The following is a 25,162-nucleotide window of genomic DNA, read 5'->3' as shown; positions in this document are numbered from 1 at the left end:
GGGGGGGGGGGGGATAGGGGAGTGTAAAGTGTAGAAAGAGGGGCATGAATTTGTAGATTATGCATAAATTAAGTATGCCAAATGGATGACATTATGATTCCTTTTCGTTGGTGGTGTTAAATCAATGAACCCAAAAGCTGCTGCAGATGTCAAAAGACAATATGATTACACGTACTTTTATTAGGTATTGCCATTAGGTCTAAAGTACCATTAAAAAAGTCTAAGTAAGATCACTTATTTAAAACTTTGAGTACATTACTCAAATAGTCACCCAACTATCCCAAATTATCTGCTAAAGTCATTTTTCTTTTGTTTGTAACAACAAAGTTACTTAACTATGCCTATAGAACTCAGAAGGTCACTCAACTAGATTTTTCAAATTCTTGATTGTCAAATACTTATTTTACCCTATAAACTATCATTTTTTTTAACTTTTAAAAATTATAATTTTTTTTCCTTTTAGTCTACATTGTGGACTTTACCTATAAAATAAATATATTTTATTTATAAAATAAAAAATAAGAAATTAGTTTTCAGCTCATATAATGACGAAATAATGATATAATTTGAGCATAATTTTCAAGAATATATATAATTATTTTTAAATTACGTGCATGGAATATATATTTTACAACCTTTATTTTCTTTCATTCTCAATTGTGTAAATAAATTTTTGAACTTTTGTTATTACTACTAAAATTATAATTACGAACAAATTATCTTAATTAATTTTTTACGATGCTCATTATTTTGGTATTCCAGCATTATATATGCTTAAATACTTTTATTTTTTTAATTTATAAATAAAATTTATTTGTTCTATAGGTAAGTCCATAATATAAGTTAAAAGGAAAAAAATTATAGTATTAAAAGTTAAAAAAATAAATAAAAAGAAGATAAATATTTATAGTTTAGAAGGTAAAATAGGTATTTGGCAATCCAAAATTTGAAAAATCTAGTTAAGTGACCTTCCGAGTGCTATAGGCATAGTTAAGTGACTTTGTTGTTACAAACGAAAGAAAAGTGACTTTAGCAGATAATTTGGGATAGTTGAGTGACCATTTGAGTAATAGACTCCAAAACTTTAAACAAATCATAAAGAGAATAAAAATGTTTTAAAAAATGGCAAATCTTTTCTTAGTGTCATAGGCTCATAGCTATTTAAAACAAGGAAGAATTGAAACCCTTTCTTCCACCAAAAAACAAAAGAAGGAAGAAGAAGTTAGACATAAGTACTTTCTTTTCTATTTTTGCTTTTTGAAACCGTACTTAAGCACTAACAATGAGATTAATTGTAGACTTCGTAATTAGGGAGGTTCTAACTTCTAACAACAAGAAAGCTTCCATAGTGCAATTATAATTTCTTTGTTTGTTGGTTGGTTTGTTTGGAGACCAGAAGTGAAATTGCCTAAGATGAAAAGGAATTTCCCCTTTTATTATATCATGACTAATTGCAGAAGAAGAAATTAAAAGAGAAATTATATATGTTTGCAAATCATAGGCCATAAAAAAGTAAAGGAAATGATATGCTTCTTGTCCTTTTTTCTTCTTCTTCTTCCTTTTCATTTTCGCTTGAGAAAATAATATTACACGGTAAAGTTCCATATTGGACCATGGCATTCGCCATTTAGTTGCATACTAATATATTATTTAAAAAAAAAAAAGTTCGGTGCACTAAGCTCATGTTATGCGCGGAGATCGGGGAAGGGCCGGACCACAAGGGTCTATTGTACGCAGCCTTATCCTGTATTTTTGCAAGAAGCTATTTCCACGGCTTGAACCTGTGACCTCCTGGTCACATGACAACAATTTTACCAGTTACCAGTTATGTTATTAGAGTTTAATTACTAAAATTACTATAACAAGTGTGAAATGGGAACATAGGTCCTATATTTCAAAGATATCAACGTAGTATTTAATTTGTATTCTCTTTTCAATATTAACATAAAGTTGGATTCCAAAAAGAGAAAACTACCAATTAATGTAAGATCCCACATGTATGCAGGATTTCAGGTTATGTTTTAGTTTTTTGGCCAAGTCAAGTTCAGGAGTGGACCACCAAATCTTGGACTAGTTCTTATGATCTTTCATTCTTAGTGTTCCTTTTCGGATTTTTGCTGTACGTGTTATCATTATCATGTTCCATCTTGGCTTTCCAGTCATTTTCTTCACCCAACCAAACATATGAAATCGATTGAGGGTAATAACATATATAGGTGAGGGAGCTTAGCTTTGATAAGTTTTTAATCAAACTGTGTGGACCAATAAAAAAATCCACTAGCAAACATTATTAAAAGATCTAGCTTTAGAAAAGTAAAGACTAAAATAGTATTGGTTACTCTATTTAGAGAAAGTTTGTTAAACAAAAAGAGGCACTAGCTATATAGTAAGTAGAATGAATGTGCTAAATTTACCGCTAATTTTATCCTCATTACTTGTTCCACAAGAGACGTCATACAAAATCAAATTGGAATGTCTTTGCATAGTCTATATTTATCAAAGTTTTTAGAATATATCATATTTTCATTTCTTGCAATTTATGATTTTTAAATGGAAATCTTTCAATTTGCATACATCTAGATCTCATTTAGTTCATAGGAAACACAAAACTGTTAATGGACATAAAAGCCTTCCAATTATATATGGTGATACAGAATTATCCTCCATTAATTAAACCATTTTGACATTAGTAACCTCTTACTAGCACTTATAGCTAAAAAAAGAGTGAATATTATTTTACATGCGATAATCTAAGAAAATATATTTCAAGTAGAAAAAAAGACATATTTCAATCTTGGACCTTCTTCGTTATATTAGCTTAACTTGATTAGTTAGTGTAACTCATCAGAAAGGGATTTAATCGAGGAGAAAATGTTCTCTTTTATGACTTTGTTCTTTCTTCTTCCTCTACTCTTCATAATTTTTCTTGAAGACGACTGTGTATAGGGTGAAATCCGCCACAGAACATTTAGGGCAAGGTAGCATTGAGGAAAGAGTTAGTCGAGGTCGATCAGGAAATGGCGAAACTCGTGGTCGGGATATCAATAATGATCGAGGTCGAGCACCGCGGAAAGGGCTGTAACGGCTAGTTTTTAGAATAGGATAATGAGGAAATATTCTAATGAATATTCTCTGCACATGTACTATTAGGATTTGTTAGGGATATGTCTCATATAAAGAGGAAAAAAGATAATGAAAAGGGGCATGTGATATTCATTTTGTTAAGAACATACTTTTGACAAAAGATTCTCTCTCTCTCTCTCTCATAAAGAAACAAACACTACCTTTTCATCAAGATTCTTATACATATTATTCCACACTTTTCCATCAGATCAGAGAATAATTCGATCATTCTAGTATTTGTCTGACACTCATCATTGTCTGGAGGGACAATCATCCTGTTCATCCTTTATTGGGTGAACCACTTCTCCTATTTTACTTAAATGCAATTTATTGTTATTTATTGCTAGTTACTTCTCCATTTGCTCATACCTTTTGGAATAGTAAATGCATGTTGTTATCAATCCACCACTAGATTTGTCTAACGTTATTCACATTTTCGGAACTCACATCTAGAGATATTATTATTAACTAAGTTTAACCCACTATTATATAAGTCACCTCCTCCTCACTGCAGCATCACAAAATTTCTTGGTAAGGGAGCCTCCACATCTGTGGCGGAGGGGACGCCCCCAGCTGTAAAAAAGCTCCTTGAGGCTTGGCTAACTGATATGCTAACCAGCATATTCCATAAGCCCGTTTGGGGCACGGCTAAAGAAAGCACAAGGACTTGCGTTATACAACCAGCAGATGAGCAGCATAATCAACTTCCTCCTCCTCCAACGACAGGTATTACTCACAATGTCATTAATAGTGCATGTGACGACACTCTCTCAGCCATTCTGAAAAGGATGGAGGAAATGGAGAATGAGAACAAAGCACTTGGGACCAAATGAGAGAACATCAGGAAAGGGTCGACAAGATACCGGACGCCCCTAAGCTCTTGCCAAAGAGAGATGCTGGCCGGTTCGTCGAACAGCCGTATAGTGATGATGTCGCCCCCATACCATACCAAAAACTTTTAAAATGCCGCCTTACCTCAGGATATATGATGGCATGACTGACCCTAAAGATCATGTGACTCACTACCGTGAAAGGTAATGACCTCGCTAAAGAACAAGTGTCTTCCATTTTGTTGAAAAATTCGGTGAAACCCTCATAGAGGGAGCGTTAATGTGGTATTCACAATTGCCTGCGTGTTCCATTGAAACTTTCGAAGAGATGGCCGACAAGTTCGTAACATCCCACGCTGGGGCCAAGAAGGCCGAGGCGAGAGTAAATGACATATTTGCTATTAAACAGTCTCCGAGAGAGGGATTGAGGGACTTCCTCACCCGGTTCAACCGAGTAAGGATGACCTTGCCGAACGTATCGGAAGGGATGGCGGTCGCAGCCTTTCAGAATAGGCTGAGCAGGAATGGTTCAAGGGCGACAAGAAAGTTATTAAATCGTCTCATGAAGTACCCCCCAACTACTTGGGATGAAATACACAATGCATATTGTGCTGAGGTCCGAGCAGACGAGGACGACCTCAGTGGACTGACTCATCGATTGACCTCAGTACAGGTCAAATCCAAAAAAGATCGAAGAAATGATATCAAAAGGGACCTCGCAGCTCCGCGACCCAACAGGGAACGACATCTACCATATGTCAGAGCTGCCATCGTGTCCTCCTCCCACCACGAAGAGGGCCCACCCAGATGAAGGATAGGGACTCACCGGAACGAAAGAGGTATACCCTCTTTATTATCTGCTTACAATTTTTGTGTGTCACCTACAGAAATAGTCTACGCCTTGAAAAAGCTCGGACCAAAGGTGAAATGGCCACAAAAGATGAGGTCAAACCCGAGTACCAGAAAACCGGACACCCTTAGCGAGTTTCACTAAGAGCGAGGGCACAAAATCGTAGATTGCATCACCCTAAGATAGGAGGTCGTAATCATACTATGACAGGGACACCTCAAAGAGTTGCTGAGCGACCGGGGAAGGACCAACTTCGCCAGAGGACGTGAACAACATCAAGGACCGCCGAAATTGCCCTTGCCAATCCGCATAGTCCACATGATCATCGGCGGCAGCGACGATGCTTCCATCAATAATGTGAAGCTTACCACAAACCACATGCTCAAGCGGTCAATCACCCACGAACGGTATGATGAACTCGAAGAAAGTATCATCTTCAATAAGACACATACCAACAGTTTGGTTTTCCCTCACTATGATGCCCTTGTTATCACTTTACGAATTTTTGATACAGATGTGAGACGCATTATGGTAGACGATGGGAGCGGCGCGTGCATTATCCACCCTCGAGCACTTGTATAAATGAAACTCTAAGATAAGATAGTGCCGTGTTGCATCAAGCTAACAGGTTTTAACAATGCAGTTGAGCGAACATCTGGCAAAATCACACTCCCCGTCCTGGCAGGTGGTGTCACTCTGGAAACCACGTTCCACATCATGGACCAAGACACAACGTACAACGCCATAATAGGGCAACCATGGATACACACCATGAGAGCCATCCCTTCCAACTTATACCAAGACATCAAATTCCCAACTCTATGGGGAATATTCAGCATATGAGGGGAACAACAAACTTCCCAGGAATGCTACCGTATTGCCCTAGACTGCACGGTCACTCAACAAACGAAGGACAAAGAAAAAGAGGCACAACAATTAACAGGGTCGAGGTCGATATGTGATGATAGCAAGGATGTCATCAGAGACCCCGATACGGTCGAAGCTGCGGGATCAACCATAGAAGACCTCGACCCCGTTCAATTAGACAGCAACGACCACAGCAAGAAAGCTTACATCGGCTGCAAACTTCAGGAACTAGGTAAATTTCGTCTATTCTTAACTACTAACGCAAACTTGTTTGCTTTTAGCCATGCAGATATGCCAGGTATCTTGAAGAAAATTGCCATGCACAAGCTCAACGCCAATCCATTCCACCCCCCATGAGGCAGGTTTGGTGTAAGTTCAATTCCGCAATTAATGATGCTTGTACGCGCAAAGGTGGAAATACTATTAGAAAATTGCTCCGTTAGGGAGTCGAAATACCCCCAAGGGGTCGCCAACATGGTCATGGTGAAAAAGAAAAATGGGAAATGGTGGATGTGCGTAGATTTCACAGATTTGAACAAAGCATGCCCCAAGGATTCATATCTGTTACCCCATATCGACCAACTCATTGACGCAACGGCCGGGCATGAACTACTGAGCTTCTTGGACGCCTACTCAGGCTATAATCAAATCCTCATGGAAGAAGAGGATCATGAGAAAACCACTTTCATCACCCATCAGGGGACGTAATGCTATAGGGTCATGCCCTTCCGGCTGAAAAACGCATGGGCCACTTACCAAAGGTTAGTAACGAGGATGTTCAAAGACCAACTCGGCAAAACGATGAAAGTCTACATGGACGACATGCTGGTCAAGTCCAAAAGGAAAGAAGATCACATCGAACACCTAAGAGAAACCTTCGATATACTCAGATGGTACGGAATGAAACTAAATCCTGAAAATGTGCATTCGATGTGGCCTCGGGAAATTTTCTAGGTTTCCTGGTATCACAGCGATGGATTGAGGTCAACCCCGATCAAATCAAAGCCATCGAGGGATATCAGAACACCTGACCACCAAAAAACAGGTTCTTGACTAGCCGTATCGTCGCCCTTTCAAGATTCATTTCGCGATCAGCGGATAGGTGTCACAGATTCCTTGGCTTACTCAAGAAGGATAACGGCCTCTAATGGACTTCTGAGTGCATCCAAGCCCTGAAGGAGTTAAAAGCATATTTGTTGTCGCCATTATTGCTTTCAAAACTAGAACCAGGGGAACGCCTCCTCGTCTACCTTGTTGTATCCGAAGTAGTTGTGAGCGCAATCCTGGTCCGAGAAAATAAAGATACGCAGTCTCTCATCTATTACATTAGCAAAACACTAGTTGACGCCGAGACGAGATACCCTCACATCAAAAACTTGCCCTGGCCTTAGTTGTAGCTTCACGAAAGCTTAGACCATATTTCTAGTGCCACCTCATCTCAGTCATCACGACTTTCTCCTTAAGAAGTATTTTGCATAAACCCGAGCTATCGGGCAGGTTGGCCAAATGGGCCATCGGACTAAGCGAGCACGATATCACATATCAACCGCGAACATCGATAAAGTCACAAGTTCTTCCTGACTTCGTTGCCGACTTCAGCGCAAAAATAATGCCCGAAGTTGAAAGAGAAGCCGCCCACGCTTCTTCCCAAGTACATGACCTATGGGTCCTGTACACTAATGGTGCGTCTAACGCGTCAGGGTTCGGAGTGGGACTCGTACTCAAAGTTCCAATCAGCACAGTGATTCGTCAGTCCATAAGTTGCCTGGATATGACTAACAACGAGGCCGGATATGAGGCCATAATTGCAGGGTTAAGGCTAGCACTCAAATACTGGGCAAAACGATTAAGACTACGCTGTGATTCTCAACTAGTTGTCAACCAAGTCACAGGGACTTTCTAAATCAAAGAACAAAGGTTTACAAAAATACCAGACCAAAATCTACAAGCTGCTGCCCGAGTTCGATGAATGTCGACTCGACCAGATCCACCGAGCACAGAACGCTAAGGTAGACAGCCTTGCCAAATTAACCGCAACCACTAAAAACATTGCAACTAGAGACAGAAGTCTAGTCCACCTTCTCAACTCATCGATAGACCAAATCGAGGTAAGAACCATAAAGCTGAGTTGGGACTGGCGCAATCGTATTGTTACATACTTGCAGGACGGTGTACTCCTAGGTGATAAAAAAGAGGCCAAGAAATTGCGAATGCATGATCTCGTCCAAGTCACACCTCTATTTGAGATTATAAAACGGTCGATGCAATAGTAATACCCAACAAAGGAGTCGAGGTCGATTTTCCACAGGGAGCTATGAATGAGACTTAGGAGTATATACTTTAGTGAATGAGCTTGAATAATCTCAAATTGCACTTCCACAGAATTGGGTTGTTTTTACGTCTAAGTTAAACTAAGATTACCAATTAAGAATTAGCACTAGGAAATTATTTTTGTTGTTTTACAAATGATATGAAAGGGCTAGGGCTATGAGCTTCACCTAGGTGTTTGCCTAACGGGTTGTAAACTTTAAAGGTTGTTTTGTTGGTCGGGGTGTATTATAACTATTAACTCTCAAGTACCCACTCAATACCTCTCGGTAAGAGAGTGATTTTGCCCAATTCGTCTTTCTCAAGTCCAAATGGGCATTGAACCAAACGGTTGATAAAAGCTTAAGTCGGGTTTTACTATCTCTAGGTTCAACCCTTTAATTGAGACTATCAATCTCTTGATTTACCTTAGTTTTTTGTTAGCCAAGTTTTCCTAGGCTAAGTCTCTCTTTCTCAAGTAGAGAGCAAGTCAAATAGGCATGAACTAATATTTGCAACCATTAAGTTTACACTTTAGCGTTGGGTAACAACCCTAGTGAGAATACTAATGCTTAAAATAGAAGAAATAGAAGAAGAAATGATAATCAAACCCATATTGATAATTAAAATAATGAAATCTATGTTCAAAAAGATCAAAATGGAAAAAACTACTAAAGAAGGTAAAGAAGAACGTCTATTGTTGCTGCTGATATCACAACTTAACCTAAAAAAGTGAAACTCTTCTATTTATACACAGCTAGAACTTTCGGACAAAAATGCCCTTTCGGAGGTTCTGCGGCCGCAGAATTCCATGTGCGGTCCGCACTTTGCTTTGGCTTGACAGGATTTGAATCTTGCGGCTGCACAATTATGAGCCGCATCCGCATCTCTCTTCTTCTGCGGTCCGCACATTTCTGAGTGCGGTGGCACATGGCTCTTCTGCGGACCGCACAAATGCAACTGCGGCTGCGTAGTTGATCTTCTACGGCCACACAATAATTTTGCGGTTTGCACTTGATTTGAACTCGATATGCATGCTCTCTAAACCTTGGCTCTTGACTAGCTTTTGCGGCCGCATATGTCATTGTGCGGTCCGCACTTTTCACTTGTCTTTGATGGAAATTTCTTCACAAACTGCGGCCGCAGATGATATTCTGCGGTCCGCACTTTGAGCTTCTGTGCTTGTTTTTGTCCTTGAGTTCAGATCACTCCTTCTTGAGTTGGATTTTATCTTAGTGGTTCATTTTCCAATATTACTGCAATTAAGAATATTTCATCAGTTTCCGGGAACACAATAAGTATTCAAAATCTCCACTTATCAATTCCCCCAAACTTAAGCTTTTGCTTGTCCTCAAGCAAATAAGGTAATTCCCACCTCCACAAGTTAAGAGCTATTCCAGCTAATTTATCACACATCAATTGGGACCAAATTACCCACAACACTTATGAATTATCAACAAGGCAATGATTTGAACTTTCAAGCACAAATAGTTCTAATGTGACACTTGAGCATTAAGAGTTGACTTTATTCATCAAGGAAGCTCGCTCTTTCATGTAGGTCATTGTGGATCCCAAACTCCTCCTTCTCTACTCTCCGTTAGCATATCTCTCTTAAGAATGTAGCACTCAATTAAAATATTTGCGAAAAGTTCGCTCATCTCTCTCAAAAGAATGTCACAAGTACGACTCTAAGTGCCATATGCTTGCCCCTCATGTAGATCACCACCAATGTAAGTTCACTCGGCTTGAAATCACGTAGGGCTTTTATGGAATGTAATGAAGGCTTTTGGACCAAGGTTGGATATGTTGGAATAGAACGGTTCATCTTTTCTTAAGCACTCCATTTTCTCTTATCAGCTCATGTTTTGCCAACTCTTTGAGGCATGTTCTTTTCCTTAGGGGAACTAGAGAGACTTGACATCACTCTTTCTTGATCATGATATTCATTTTCTCCTTCTTTGTTTTCTCCATGCTTTGCATCTTTACTTTTCTTTGAATCTCTTCAACTCTTCAACTTATTCACTTTCTTTTAGCATTTTTTTCTTTTTGTTCTTTCTTTCTTTTTCTTGCCTTTCATTTTCTTCATTTCTTTTCTCTTTTTGTGCCTTGATACCCTTTTCAAACTCCTCGTCTCTCCCCCAACTTATATTTTAGCCAATTGTTTCTCAAAAGTGTTAAGGAAAGCTCGGGTGCCAAGAGAGGGTCACTACAAATGGGTAAAGGCTTGTAACATGGTTATCAAATGAGAAAGTTTTTAGGCTCAAATGGTTGACTAGGGATAAAAACATTGGTGGGACATGGAAAATTTCAAGCGGATCAAGGAAAGCCTACAATCACTTCTGAAGCCAAGCAGAACTTAAAATGTCGCCTAGAAACACATTAGGGGCAAGTTCTAGACCATTAGCACAGGTACTTGGACTTGCACCAAAAACATCGCACCTCTCACACAGCTGAATTGTTAAAGAGGATAGAGTCAAGGGCCCACAACAACCATATTCAAGATTGAAAATCACTAATGATTCGACTAAACCACTCGATGATTGCCTAAGTCAACACAAGAGCCAGAACATCATTAACTAGAGCTATTTCTTTCCAAGAACTTATTTTTAATCATAAGCACGTAGTTAAGTGTGTTGGTACCGAGTGAAGCATGCTTAACTCTTTAAGCTTGACTCAATTAGGTCTTTTATTCATTATTACTACTATTCTTACTTAAACACCAAAAACGGACTCAATCCCTTAAGAAGGTTGTCACGCCATCTATCGTTGGGAAGAGTCACCCGTTCACACAAAAACTACCTAAAAAGAACCGTAGTATTAAGAAAATCAAAGGCTTATTGTCCACTTAAACATAAAAATAAACTACTAGATTAAAGAAGAAGCTATTAAATTAGACATTGACTACTAAAAAAACAAAATAAAGAAGCTACAAAGCAAAAATGAATATACAAAATGAGGGAGGAAAGGAGAAAATATATACATCAATAGAGAGAGAGAGAGAAGAATATGTACATAATAAAAAGAAAAAGAAAAATGTTATCAGTTATTACAATCGAATGTCAAATCATCCAAATATCAAATAAAGTCCACCCCCAAATAAAAATAAGCATTGTCCCCAATGCTTAACAAAATAAAAATAAGGAAGGGTAAGAGTAAAGAGGACTCCTATGTGGCCTTGGACATCTTTGTGTCCGTAGCAACGTCACCACCCTCAGGCTCCTTCAACTAGATCTTATCATCCTCGGCTCTGGGAGTAGCTGAGTTGTCGAACATCTATCGCACCGCCTCAGCAGTGTCAGAAGCCAGGTCTGGCTCCTCAGACTGGCCATTTGGTGCCACTAAAGCTGATGGTGCTGCTAGAGCTGTCTCCATCAACAGATCAAATGGAAGGTTACCAACTGCTGCCATCCTAGTCACCTCTTTCCGCAACTTGTCAACCGATTTCTTCGAAGCCTTGGATTTCCTCATCTTCTTCACCTGCTTCCCAAGCTCCTCAATCACTCCTCAATGTGCCACCAAAGTGTCCATGATGGTCTTCTGGTTCTCCAAAATCTTCTCAATGTGTCCTCCATTGTCGGAGGAATCTGGGGTGCCGGGGTAGATGTCTGTGCTGCAACAACACCGGATAAGTCAGACAGCTTTGCAGTAGCTGTCTGCATCCAGTTGTTGAGGCTCGCCAGGGTCTGGGAGACTTGCCCGTAGATAATGGTTGAGCAGGCATAGGTACTGACCTCAAAGTCGAGGTGGAGGGAACTGCTTCTGATGGCCCTAAAGATAGAGGTGGAGGTATGGCAGCTGTACTAGTAGAAGGCCCTGCTGCAGTGGAAGGCATGTCAGCTGAATCTGCAGCTACCACCGAAGGCTCATCAGACTAGCCTACGGTAGTAGTCGGCTGACCCTTATTCTTCGGGTTCCTTGGGTCCTTCAGAGAATACCAAGTGAAGGGCTTCTTTGCCCGAACTTTTGTATCAAAACTCTTCGACTTCACTCCCGCATCCGTAAGGTAATCCGTGATAGTGTTGGGATACGAGTAAGAGCTGTCACCTTTCTTACTAACCAGAGACATGTTGGCTGACATCACGACACCCACATTGATTGGGTACCCGGCCATGATAGAAGCGATTAGCACTGCCCTCGGGATTGGGAGATTGGTTTCATTTTGGAATGGGTCTAGTCTGCTACACACAAATGTCTACGATCCTTTAGCCTCACAATTGAGGGTGTTCTGATGAATAGCAACCCCTGCTGTGATCCATGGTGGTGGTGGTTCCGGAGCTGCTAGAATCTCAGCTAGCCATGGGCGAGCTGCATCATCCAGTGCGAACTTCTCCAGGTATTACACATGCTCCACATCCTCAAACCCTAAATATGCATTCAGGGTGCTCTGATCGAACCGCACTTTCAAATTCCTCACTTTTGTCACTTTAGTCCTCTTCTTTATATGCGCCACATTGGCGTAAAATTCCCGGACTAAGTGCTCTTTTGCATCCACCACACTTTGAGTGAACCATGTCCACCCCTTCCACTCCGGGAATTGTCTTGACACCGCTGGGTTATATTTGTCAAGATCCTTCAATAAGAACTAACGCTCAAAAGTGAGCGATCTCGATGGACACCACTCTTGGAATCTATTGAATGCAGTTAGGCTCACGAACCTCTCAAGTCCCTCAACTCTGGTATCACCCTCTCGGCCATCACTGTAGTGGCTGGTGCGTCGGGGGCATGTGTAGATGAGGGTCCTGAATCCTGACTGTCACCTTCCAACCCCTCGGAAGTGCTCTCTAAGGTGGAAGGCTCGTCTTGGAGCTGATATCTCCCCTGAAGATGTTGTGGCTGTGATTGCACAGCAGGCTGCTCTTGTATAGAGTCACCCTCCGATGCTTCCCATAGACGGGACATATGAACTTGATTCAGCGGGCTCTGCAACTCTACCTCGTCCGGTAGTTACCTTTTTGGATATAGTTCTTTGCACGACGAGTGGTAGGGTACTCTTGTCTCGGCCTCGAAGGGTTCACCCTTTCCCTTTGGTGTGTCACCATGATCACGTGACCTAACCATTTTCTGCAATAAACAGCAACAGGAGTCAGTTCTAGTTCAAGTGCAAAATAGTAGACAGTTGCAGAGCAAAATTATTTTTCAGGGTAGGGAAGTGCGGTCCATACATTTTTGAGCGCGGCCGCAGGTGGGGTTGTGCGGACCGCACAATTTGAAAGTGCGGTCGCAGTGATGAAACTACAGTCCGCACAATTTGGAGTGTGACCGCACATTTTTTTGTGCGGACGCACAGTGGGTACCTTAAAAATGGTAACTCTCTGAAAACAAAGAAAGCCTTCATCTACAGTCGCACACACTTTTCTGCGGCCACGATTGAATTTCGGCGGACCGCACAATTTCAAGTGCGGTCCTCACAACTTTGCTAAACCAATGTCCTAACTTACATATCTGCGGACTGCACAATTCCTTGTGCGGCCGCATAATTCAAAATTAAATCGGGCAGAGTACTTAGGGTTTCTGTTTTAACGCACAAATTGGACATGCTAGCAACAATTAAACATGATAAGCAGATACCCATTCCCCCTAATAGCAACTAAGAGTTTACCCAACACAATCTACAAACCACATGGATATGAATTTGACAAATGGTCTAAAAGTAACTAACAAATTATGAGCTAAATTAAGAAAATTGAAAAATTCTAGAGATGATCTGAACATACCAATGATGAAGTGGTGTTAAGGAAGGATCAAGGATGCTAAATTAAGTGGCAGATGAGTGATTCAGTTGTGTGCAATATTTTTGCCTTTGTGCTAATTTCTCAGAATTTGTAAAGTTTCAACAGTAGAATGAGGTCTACTATTTATACTTAACGAGATTTGCTAAGGGCTCAAAAGACGAGTGCGACTGCAGAATTCCTTCGGCAGTCCACACTCTGGTACCTGTTGTGCAATTGCCCTTTGTTGATCTGCGGTCCGCAAAATTCCTTGTGCGACCGCAAATTCTGGTGCGGACCGTAGATTTCCTTGTGCGGCCGAACATTGGCCATTTCTCTGACAAGCAAACTTCAAAGATGGTGCAATTTTTCATCTCAAGTTGTGCGGTCGCATATCCCTTTCTGCTTTGGTGTTCAAAATTGTGCGGTCCGCACAATACATGTGCGGTCCGCACTTTTTCCATACTTAACCAATTTTTCTGAGCACAGTCCACTGTAAACACACTCATTCCTGCAACACACTTTATAACCAGTTAGCACAAAATAAGACCTTTCTAAAGAAGAAGAAAATGAAAAAAAAAGAAACATGGGTTGCCTCACAAGAAGCGCCTGATTTAACATCGCGGAACGACGCAAATTACCATCACTTGAAATGAATTACCGCCACGATGTGGCCATCACCAACTCTTCCCAGATAATGCTTCACCCGGTGACCATTGACTCTAAACACTTCGTCATTTTTATTCTTCAAGTCCAATGCACCAAAGGGTGTCACACCCGCAACCTCGAACGGGCCACTCTATTTTGACTTCAACTTTTCGGGGAACATCCGCAACCGTGAATTTAACAACACAAGATCACCCTTTTTAAAATCATTGTTCCATATGTACTTGTCATGAAGACATTTCATCTTCTCTTTGTATAAGGAAGAACTTGTGTATGCATGGTACCAGAATTCATCCAACTCGTTCGAATGTGCCACCCTTAAGTTGGCTGTGACATCCCACTCAAGACTGAGCTTTTTTAAAGCCCACATAGCTTTGTGCTCAAGTTCCACCGGAAGATGACAAGCTTTTCCGAACACCAACCGGTATGGGGACATTCCGATAGGTGTTTTGTAAGCCGTCCTATAAGCCCATTAATCATTATCAAGTTTCTTGTAGCAATCCTTCCGATTAACATTCACTATTTTGGACAAAATACTCTTTGTCTCCTGGTTGGAGACTTCCACTTAACCGCTTGCTTGTGGATGATAGGGAGTCGTGACATTATGAGCGACACCATACTTGGTGAGTAAGGTGTCGAAAGCTTTGCTGCAAAAATGCGATTCCCCATCACTTATGATAGCCCTTGGAGTACCAAATCTTGTGAAAATATTCTTCTTCAAAAATTCCACCACACTTCTCTTCATTGTTGGGTAAAGCAACGGCCTCAACACATTTGGACACATAATCAACCACGACCAAGATGTAAGTGTTTCCACAAGAACTCACAAAAGGACCCATGAAGTCAATACCCCACACATCGAAAATATCAATCTCCAAAATGGTGATGAGAGGCATTTCATTTTTCTTTGAAACTCCACCAGCCCTTTGACATTCATTACAACGCTTGACTAGATCAGTTGCATCCTTGTAAAGAGTGGGCCAATAGAAACCGTAACTTAGCACTTTGGTCGTCGTTCTTACCCCACCATGGTGACCACCATATGGTGAAGAATGACAAGCCCCAAGAATTTCAACTTGTTCCTCCTCTGGTACACATCTTCTAATCACCCCATCTGTACAAATTTGGAAAGGTTCATCCCAATAATAGTCTTGACAATCCCGTTTGAGCTTCTTCCTTTGGTTTGAAGAGAACTCATTCGGGATGATATCACTTACAAGAAAATTTGCTAGATCCGCGAACCATGGCACCTCTTTCATTGAAATAGCCAAGAGTTTCTCATCGGGGAAGGAGTCATTGATTTCAAGGCCATCATGCGTCCTCCCCTCCTCCTCCAAACGAGACAAGTGGTCCGCCGCTTGGTTTTCACTTCCTTTTCGATCTTGGATGTCTTTATCAAACTCTTGCAACAAAAGAACCTATCTCATCAATCGGCCTTTAGAATATTTCTTGCTCATAAGATAGCGAAGTTCCGCATGATCTGTGTGGACAATGACTTTTGCACCCATCAAGTACGGGCGGAACTTCTCCATAGCAAAGACAATGGAAATGAGATCTTTCTCCGTAACGGTGTAGTTTACTTGGGCACTATTCATGGTCTTACTAGCATAGTAGACTGGATGAAAAATCTTGTTGATGCGTTGCCCCAAAATAGCCCCTACCGCTACATCACTTGCATCACACATGATCTCAAAAGAGACACTCCAATTTGGAGCGGTGATTATGGGAGTAGTAGTCAACTTGAACTTTAGAAATTCTAAGACTTTCATGCAATTATCATTGAAGTGGAACTTAGCATCTTTCTCCAAAAGCTTGCACAACTGGTTCACCACTTTAGGGAAGTCCTTGATGAACCGCGGGTAAAATCCCGCGTGGCCTAAGAAACTCCGTACGCCTTTCACTGAAGTTGGAGATGGAAGTTTGGAAATCACCTCAATCTTTGCCTTGTCTACTTCAATGCCATTCTTTGAAATCTTGTGGCCAAGGACAATGCCTTCCTCGACCATGAAATGACATTTCTCCCATTTTAGCACCAAGTTTGTTTCTTCATATCTTGCCAACACTTTATCCAAGTTTGCTAGAAAATCATCAAAAGAATTCCCGACCACCGAGAAGTCATCCATGAAGACTCAAGGTAATCCTCCACCATGTCCGTGAAGATCGCCATCATACACCGTTGAAAAGTAGCTGGTGCATTGCACAACCCAAATGGAATCCGCTTGAGGGCAAAAGTACCATAAGGACATGTAAAAGTAGTCTTCTCTTCATCCTCTGGAGCAATAAGAATTTGATTGTAGCCGGAATACCCATCAATGAAATAATAGAAAGCACGACCGGCCAATCTATCAAGCATTTGATCTAGGAAGGGAAGTGGGAAATGATCCTTCCTTGTGACTTTGTTGAGCTTACGATAGTCCATACATACTCTCCACCCGGTCACTTTCTTGTAGGAATAAACTCATTCTTGTCATTGGTAACCACCATCATGCCCCCTTTCTTTGGGACACATTGGACTGGAGAAGTCCACGAACTATCGGAAATTGGGTAGACAACCCCGACATCTAGCCACTTGATGATCTCCTTTTTGACAACCTCTTGCATGGCTTCATTAAGTCTCCTTTGATGTTCAATAGATGGTTTGGCACCTTCCTCCAAGTTAATCTTGTGCATACAAAATACAGGGCTTATTCCCCGAATATCCGTCAATGTCCATCCAATAGCCTTATTTCTCTCTTATAGCACCGCCAATGTAGAATCTACCCGCACGTCAGTCAAACAAGAGGAAAGAATAACCGATAAAGTAGAAGAAAGGCCAAAAAATTCATACCGAAGATGTGGAGGCAATAGCTTTATCTCCAAGATAGGAGGCTCCTCGATTGAGGGCTTTGTTGGAGGAGTTGTCCTATTTTCAAGATCCAAGGACAATTTGCGGGGCTCATAAGTGTACGCCCTCAGTCCTTGCAGCGAGTTCACACATTCCATGAAGCCATCCATCTCGTCATCATCAAAGTTGAGCAAGAAAACCTTCATTGTATCATCAACATTCATCACAACACTTGTTTCATCTACAATCACGTCAGTCACCAAGTCCACGAAAGAACACACCTCTTTGCTATTGGGTTGCCGCATGGACTTACGCACACGGAAAACCACTTTTCATCACCAACCCAGAAGGTAAGTTCTGCAGCTTCAACATCAACTAGAGCCTTCCCCGTAGCAAGAAAAGGTCTACCAAGAATAATCGGCACCTCATAATCAACTTCACAATCAAGAATGACAAAATCCGCCGGAAGAATGAATTTATCAACACAAACCAATACATCTTCAATCATTCCCAATGGTCTCTTCATGGTACGATCGGCCGTTTGTACTCTCATAGATGTGGGTCTTTCTTGCTCAATTCCCAAATTCTTGGAAATCGAATAGGGAATCAAATTGATACTCGCCCCAAGATCACAAAGAATTTTTGCAAACTCGGCACTTCCAATTGTGCAAGGAATCGTGAAAGCGCCGGGATCCTCCAACTTGGGAGCCATTGAATGCACAATTGCACTCGCTTGATGAGTCATTTTTATAGTTTTAAAATTCATCGACCGCTTCTTTGTCACTAAATCCTTCATAAACTTCGCATAACCGCACATTTGCTCCAAGGTTTCAACAAATGGCACATTGATGGATAGACTTTTCATCATGTTAATGAACTTTTTGATTTGATTCTCGCCATTTTGCTTGGAAAGCCTTTGAGGATATGAAGGAGGAAGCCTAGGCATTGGTGCCCTAGCCTTTTGCACTACCGGTTCCGATATGTCAACAATGTGATCCCTTGACGGATTCATTTCCTCTTGAGTTTCCTCCACATTTTCATCAATATCAATCCGCACATCATCATTTGCTTGCACCACATTGTCTGGGGGCTCATCTTCTTGTATCACTTTCTCATCATCCACAAGTTTCCTTTGACTTGAGGTGGGTGCATCCCCACCTTTTCCACTCCTTGTAGTAATGGCCATGGCATGTCCTGTGTTATTCTCACCCTTTGGGTTCACCACCGTGTCACTTGGTAGTGCTACCTTAGGACGAGTGTTGATGGTTTGAGAGATTTGCCCCATTTGGACTTCCAAGTTTTGGATAGATGTATTGTGTGAAGCTAGTTGGGCATCTGAGTTGGCATTCTTCTCCATAATTTGTTTGAACATATTCTCAGTTCGTCTTATCTCATTGTTGGAAGAACTTGGACCATGGGAAGGATAAGGAGGCGGGTTGCTCGGTTGTTGATACATCGGGGGCCTTTGAAAGCCCGACCACTGATTGCCTTGATTATTGTCCCATCCCCCTTGGTTGTTGCCTCCCCAATATCCTTGGTTGTTACCACTCTAATTGCCTTGGTTATTTCCACCATTCCAATTCCCTTGGTTGTTACCACCATTTCAAATACCTTGGTTGTTAGAATTCCAATTACCTTGATTACTTTGAAATCGCCATTGTTGTTGATTCGGGCCTTGAGAGTTGATTCTTTACCTTTTAAAGTTGTTCACGTATTGCACTTCCTCCTCTTGTTCATTGTAAAATTCATCTTGATCAAATCCACTATCTTCTTATACATAATTCTCCACACGGTTTTGCACTTGTGGACCCTTTTGCCTTATTTTGTTCCCCATCATATTAACTCCCTCCATGGCATTGACTTGCTTGGAATTTTGCACTTGGTAAAGTTGAGCTTTGGTTAATTGATTCATTGTGGTGGTCAACTCGGAAATGGCTTGCCCATGCACTACACGAAAGTATGGAATTTGCAACAACGTTTTAGCCACAATTGAAATATTGTTGGCTAAAATGGATAAATGGGAACAACTCCATAAATTTGTTGCTATAGCATAGACTTTTTGGCAACAAAATTTTTTTGTTGGCAAATGTGTTAATGTTGTTTCCATATTCTATGGTTTCGATAATAAATTTTAAATTATAAAAAATGGCCACTAGGTTCTAGAAAAAACTATGGTATTGTTGCTGAATTTTAATAAATGGAGAATTTTTAACATAAATAAATTTAAAATAGAAATAGAACTAGCAACAATAAATTCTTTTTGTTGGCATACATATTATTTTGCCAATAAGATGCGTGGTTGTGGCCTAAAACTTTCTAATTTTTCGTCAAAATCAAACGCGCCAAACTTTTTCTCTTTTTAATAACTTTTCCCAAATTTTTAGCGCACTATTTAGTAACCATTGTGGCTAGGGTTTTTCTTATCAGCGTCCTCCTTATTGCATCGTATTGGATCGGAGAAGAACCGGTAAGTACTCTATCTTCAATTGCTTCACCCGATTACGGCTTCACCAAATTATGGAAATACTGTTTCTGATTGCTTTTTATTATTGAAGTACTTAGTTGGGTATGGGAATCTTTTGATGTTCTCTTTCTAATTAGCTTTCTCCTTTCAGATTCCTTCTTCGTTTTCTTCATCTTCGTCGATTAATGAGAATAACATTGTCCTGTCAATAGGCTCTTTTTAGTCAGCAAAATCCTCCCAATATTCAAGCAGAAAAATAACAAGTATACTACCTAGCTATAGCTATAACTGATCCAAGTTTGTGAACTACTGTTACTTTGCTACGAATCTTAATGGGAATATATGTTGGGGGCTGGTGAAAATATCCAGCCGGGTATGAGAATCTTAAATTGTGATATTCCAGAATAGGATTTATGATTTTTTCCCTTTAATTCCTTATGGTTTGATCAATTATACGGCAGCCCTAAAAAGAAAGTCATTCACGTTTCTTCATGTGCAAAATCAAGTCAATCACAGAATAATATCCTAAATTACTAGTCTATGATCTCATAATTTTTTCAATAAAGTATATCAAAACTTAGGGGTTGATATTGACCTAAATCCTCTTCTGTTCCGTGTTTTAAGTAAATTGCTTGTGTTGCATCCACAATTATTTGAGCCTCAGCTAACTTTATATTTATGAATCCAATATGTAGCTCCTCTTCCTCCTTTTGGTTTATACACATTAGATATAATTTAAAAGAAATGAGAATTTGCAATCTCATATTTGCTTCCTTCTCTAAAAATATCATACTGGTGTATTTTGAACCAGAGACGTATCTAGTTGGGTGTTTGATATGTTTGGTTCATGAAAAGTTTTCTTTATCTCCCCTGTCCAATTTTTGGTTCTTGAATATTTAATTTATTCATGTGTATTGCTATTCATTGAGGCCAACATAAAGTAAATTTTGGATTAATCATCAGAACCATGGAATATTACTAGTATCTGATTGTAATACGGGGTGATTTGTAATTGTAGATGATTTCCAACTTTGGAAAAAAATGCCCTGTTTTACAATGTATTTGCATTATTTATTTTTTAAGAAAAGAAAAATCTTAGAAAACTAGAACTCTGTTTACGTGAGAAAGTGTGAAAGAAAAAAAATGTCCAACCATAGCTGAATCGAATCACGTTAGAGCTCCCAGGGGTGGGTATCGGTCGGTTCGGTTCGGTTCGGTTTTGAAGAAGTTCGATTCGGTTTATTCGGTTTTTGGTTTGTGATTTTTATAACCAAAACGAAATCATAATAACTTCGGTTCGTTTCAGTTTATTCATGTTCGGTTCGGTTTAATCGGTTCGATTTTTTGATTTCAAGCCATGACAAAAATATTACGAAACAACGAAAAATAGATTACTTGTTGAGAGAATAGCCAAAAAGGGTAACCAAAAACTCCAAGTCCAACAACAGATCTCTACAAATTTTCTTCAAATGGCCTTGGGCTTAGGCTGCAGCCTCCATATTTTGTAATCTGATCTGCTCAGGGGGGGGAGGGGGGGAGGGAGGGCCCGGGGGCACAACATCTTACCATGTTCACCATCATCTCAGGTTGGAGCATCTCTTCAATTCTGGCTTATGAGCAATATCCTTCTTGGAGATGCTCAAAGTGCCACCTTGCTCTTCCACCTTTTCTATGAGAAGTTTTAGTAGAGGCACGTTTGACAGTGTAATGCATGAACCTAACATTATCAACTTCTTCTGTTCAATCAAAAGAGAAGTACATTATTCCATATAATCTGAGGAACTTCACTAAGTTTCAAAAAGAGAAAATTTCAGTCAAATTACTCAGAGGAACAGTATCTAAACTTTGCACGTGTATGGGCCACACTAATCCTGTGCCAGCCTCCAAAAAATAAAGAAATGTAGTTTTGTGGATTTTCACTTGACCTTACAAAGGATAGCAGAATGCAATCTTTATCCCTTCCCTGTAAAGAGTAGATCAAATTACAACAAAGAGCCAGGTTTTATTTGGTTTTGGGCTTAGGCTAAACAAATTCGGTTTTTCGCAAACTAAGAGTAGACTGCTCAAAACAACAACTTTAGCATCTCTCCAAGAGCTTGGAGTCAAAAAACTGCGGCCTTGAAGTGATTAAGACAGTCTATTTGAATGAGAAAGCGCAAAAAGAACGACAAGTACACTTCTCTGTAAAGGGGACTCAAGAAATAAAAAAGGTACTATATTTCTTAACAAGATTGGCCGAGCTGAATGGCTTATGTATTGCCAGGCAAAAAGTTATTACACCTGCAAAAATAAAATCTGAGTGGCAAGAAAACCAGCTCTTGGTTGCTTAAGTTCAAGCAGATCAAGATAGACAAAGCCTTACATTGTCTTTGATTGAATATAATCAACTTTTAAAAATCTGATAACATTATTGTTTGCCTTTTCTGTGACAAGTAACAAAAAAAACAGTTTGATTAGGGAATGGACTGCTGGAAGAAAAGCACTTTTTATAGAATAAATTAGTTATGGGAAGCTATGGTGCAGTTATTCTTGATATATCCTATTGCAGCTGGCCGAGCTGAGTGGCTTATGTATGCCAGGAAGTAAGTTAATACAGCTGCAAAATTAAACCGGAGTGGCCAAAAAACCAGCTCTTAGTTGAGATTCACCAGTAGTAAATGCAAAATTAATCAAAGAGACCGAGAAAACTAACCACTTCGATTACGGAAAAGAAGATATTAAAACAACCGAATCTATAAATTACTCTTGTCGCATTCTCTGTTTCTTCCTCGTTCCTATATCATTACTTTCCACTGATTTATACACCAATTTAGTTATGTAGTTTTACTATGTTTAACAGAATGGAGTTTCCGCTGCATTTCTCAATATTATTTCTAATTTAAGTGGTTCAGATGAGGCAAGTTGCTCAAGACTTATGGATGACATCACGGTAAGAAAACTTCGTCTAACTCTCATAAAAATAAATTCCTTGGTTGATAATGTTCACTGTCATGTTTGCATTATATTCCTATCTAATATGTTGTTGGCGCCGCCACCACCATTCGTATCATGAATTTTGCCTTCAGGTCTCACAAATAAATTAGTTGTTGGCTTTGTGAAAGTCACCTTTGGCTTTGTATCAAACTTATTCTGGGCAGTTTCACTACAAGACAACGCGAACTTGGTTGTCATAAATCCCCCTTGCTTATTGTTTCTTTCAACTTGCATAATTGTTTAATTTTCTAAATCAAGAAAGTAAATAAAATTACTGGTATTGATGAGTGCCCCTGAAGCTAACATGCCACCAATATGTTATCTAAAACAAGAAAGAAAACAAATGTTGGTAATGATGAATGCCCCAGAAGCTAGTAGGCCACAGGATTAGACTACTAGGTGCAGCAATTGGTTCCAAAGTGCAAAAAGAAGGATTAAATTTATGATTTTGAACTAATTATGCTAAGAAGAATTGATAAGGGAATAGGAAATGAGTTGGGTTTAAGTATTTCGACCATACATTCATCTCATCCACATTGGTTTTAACTGTATAAATGATGTGCTTAGTTATGTGGAGAGTCTTGTAATATTACCTCTGGAGCGTGTCTAATCAAATAGGTTCGAGTCAAAGGGGTGGCCCGAATCCTGTTTCTCCAAGAACTATCCACATTTTGTCATCTTCTTGTAACATTCTTACTTTCCCTTACATCAGTGCCAGTTTAATAGAACATGCATAGAAGCAACCGATACTGATATAAAAGATACAAAGCTAACTAAAATATAGTACCATAAATTGCACAAATTATTTCCTTTAATATTATTATAAATATCTACGTGCAACTGTATTTATAAATGTCTAAATGTCATTAATCATTATCTTCTTTAATTGTTATTTCCATTAAACTTAGTAGAAAAAGAAAAGTTGCTTGATTTTGGACCTTTGAAAGGTGATGTTCTTGTTCTTTGGCTTTATAGTTCTCAGTTGTAATTTTTTTGAGATTGTTCACTATCATTTTTTTGATGAGTTCCTGTTTACTATTATTATTACACCTTTTGGCAGCATCAATACCATAAGAAATTGTTGTATATGAACTCTTATGGCCAAAAGGAGTTTAGTGATCTCACAAGTCTTTTTTTATCTTAAAATTTAAGTCATCTTTTTCTTTTATCTTAAAGTTTTCCATCATGCTTAATTTTGCTCCAATGTAATCTAGTCACGGCTATATTCTCTCTTTTGATGCCCAAATTTTCTCTTTTGGTATGTACTTGTGTACTTTATAGTCTTTATTTATAAAAAAAATATAATTATAATTTTTTTTTGGTAGGATGAGCATGATTAAACCAACATAGGTGGTAATATGGTTCATCAATGCACAAGTTACTGGAAGAAAATTTGCTTTTAGGGTTGTTATTAGAAAAGAAATTATGACTCTGGAAATGTTCTTATTCTTTTTTGTAAGTAAAAACATATGTTTTAGCGGTACTTAGTTTTTGAAGGTATGTAAATACTTAGTGCTTCAGTTGTATTGACTTTTGCAAATATATATCATATATCAATTTATATATATTTGTGATGTTTTAAAAGATAGAAAATGTGAATTGTATATGTAGCAACTACATATTTATTGTTGCTAGTTGTACAATAAAAAATGTAATATTATTGAAAAAAAGTGATTTGTGGCCACAATAATATTTGTTGCTAAAAGCCTTTATAACAGAATATTAGCTACCCTCCCGCCAATTTTTTTTGCCACAAGCAATATTATTGCGGAAAAAATAATAATTTATCGCAACAATAATTGTTGTTGCTAAATATTTTCATAAGCCACAATTGTGTAACCAAAATATAATTAATGGGGACAACATTCTTTGTTGCGTTAAGACAACATTTTGCAACAACGTCTTTTATTGTTGCAAAAACTTTTCCCATCAACATTTATTGTAACGGCATGCAACAACTTTCTTGTTGTTGCCAAAAGTACTTTTCGCAACAATATTCAATATATGGCAACAAAAAAATTTGTTGTAAATTTTATACTTTCTTGTAGTGATGATTATGTAATTCTTTATGTAGGCGAATCACGTTCGGATCACCTTGAGAAACATTTTCTCTACTTTTCCATGCTAATGAAGTATCCGCCATTTCATCTAAGATCTCATAAGCTTCCGCATACGGTATTGTCATGAAATTTCCACCTGCAAGTTGGTTGACCATGCATTGATTGGTAGTGTTGATCCCACGATAGAAAGTTTGTTGAATGGTAGCTTCCGTCATGTTATTATTGGGGCACTCTTTGACCATTGTTTGGTACCTCTCCTATATTTCGTGCAATGGCTCATTGGCTTCTTGTTTGAATGCTGGAATCTCGTCTCTAAGAGTAGCCATATGCCCGGGAGAAAATAACTTGGAAATAAATTTCTCCGCCAATTCATCCCATGTGTGGATGGAATGGTTTGGAATCTTTCTAGCCAATCCAAGGCTTTTTCCCGTAGAGAGAAAGGAAATAGCCTCAACAATAAAGCATCCTCGGAGATGTTTGTCTGTTCACT

The 25,162-nt window shown here is 39.3% G+C and overlaps 1 long non-coding RNA gene across 1 annotated transcript; it reads left to right on the top strand.

Moving 5' to 3' along the window:
• The first annotated feature begins 19,507 nt into the window (after window positions 1-19,507).
• LOC109220443 lies at window positions 19,508-24,177 on the top strand. The gene is made up of 3 exons (XR_002067092.1): window positions 19,508-19,642; window positions 22,479-22,568; window positions 23,938-24,177. It is a non-coding gene; the product is annotated as an uncharacterized LOC109220443 (long non-coding RNA).
• Window positions 24,178-25,162: the final 985 nt, after the last annotated feature.

Source organism: Nicotiana attenuata, unplaced genomic scaffold, assembly GCF_001879085.1.
Source record: "Nicotiana attenuata strain UT unplaced genomic scaffold, NIATTr2, whole genome shotgun sequence".
Taxonomy (NCBI): Eukaryota; Viridiplantae; Streptophyta; class Magnoliopsida; order Solanales; family Solanaceae; genus Nicotiana; species Nicotiana attenuata.
The sequence above is the reverse complement of the archived record's forward strand: the minus strand, read 5'-3'. Positions and strand labels throughout refer to the sequence as shown.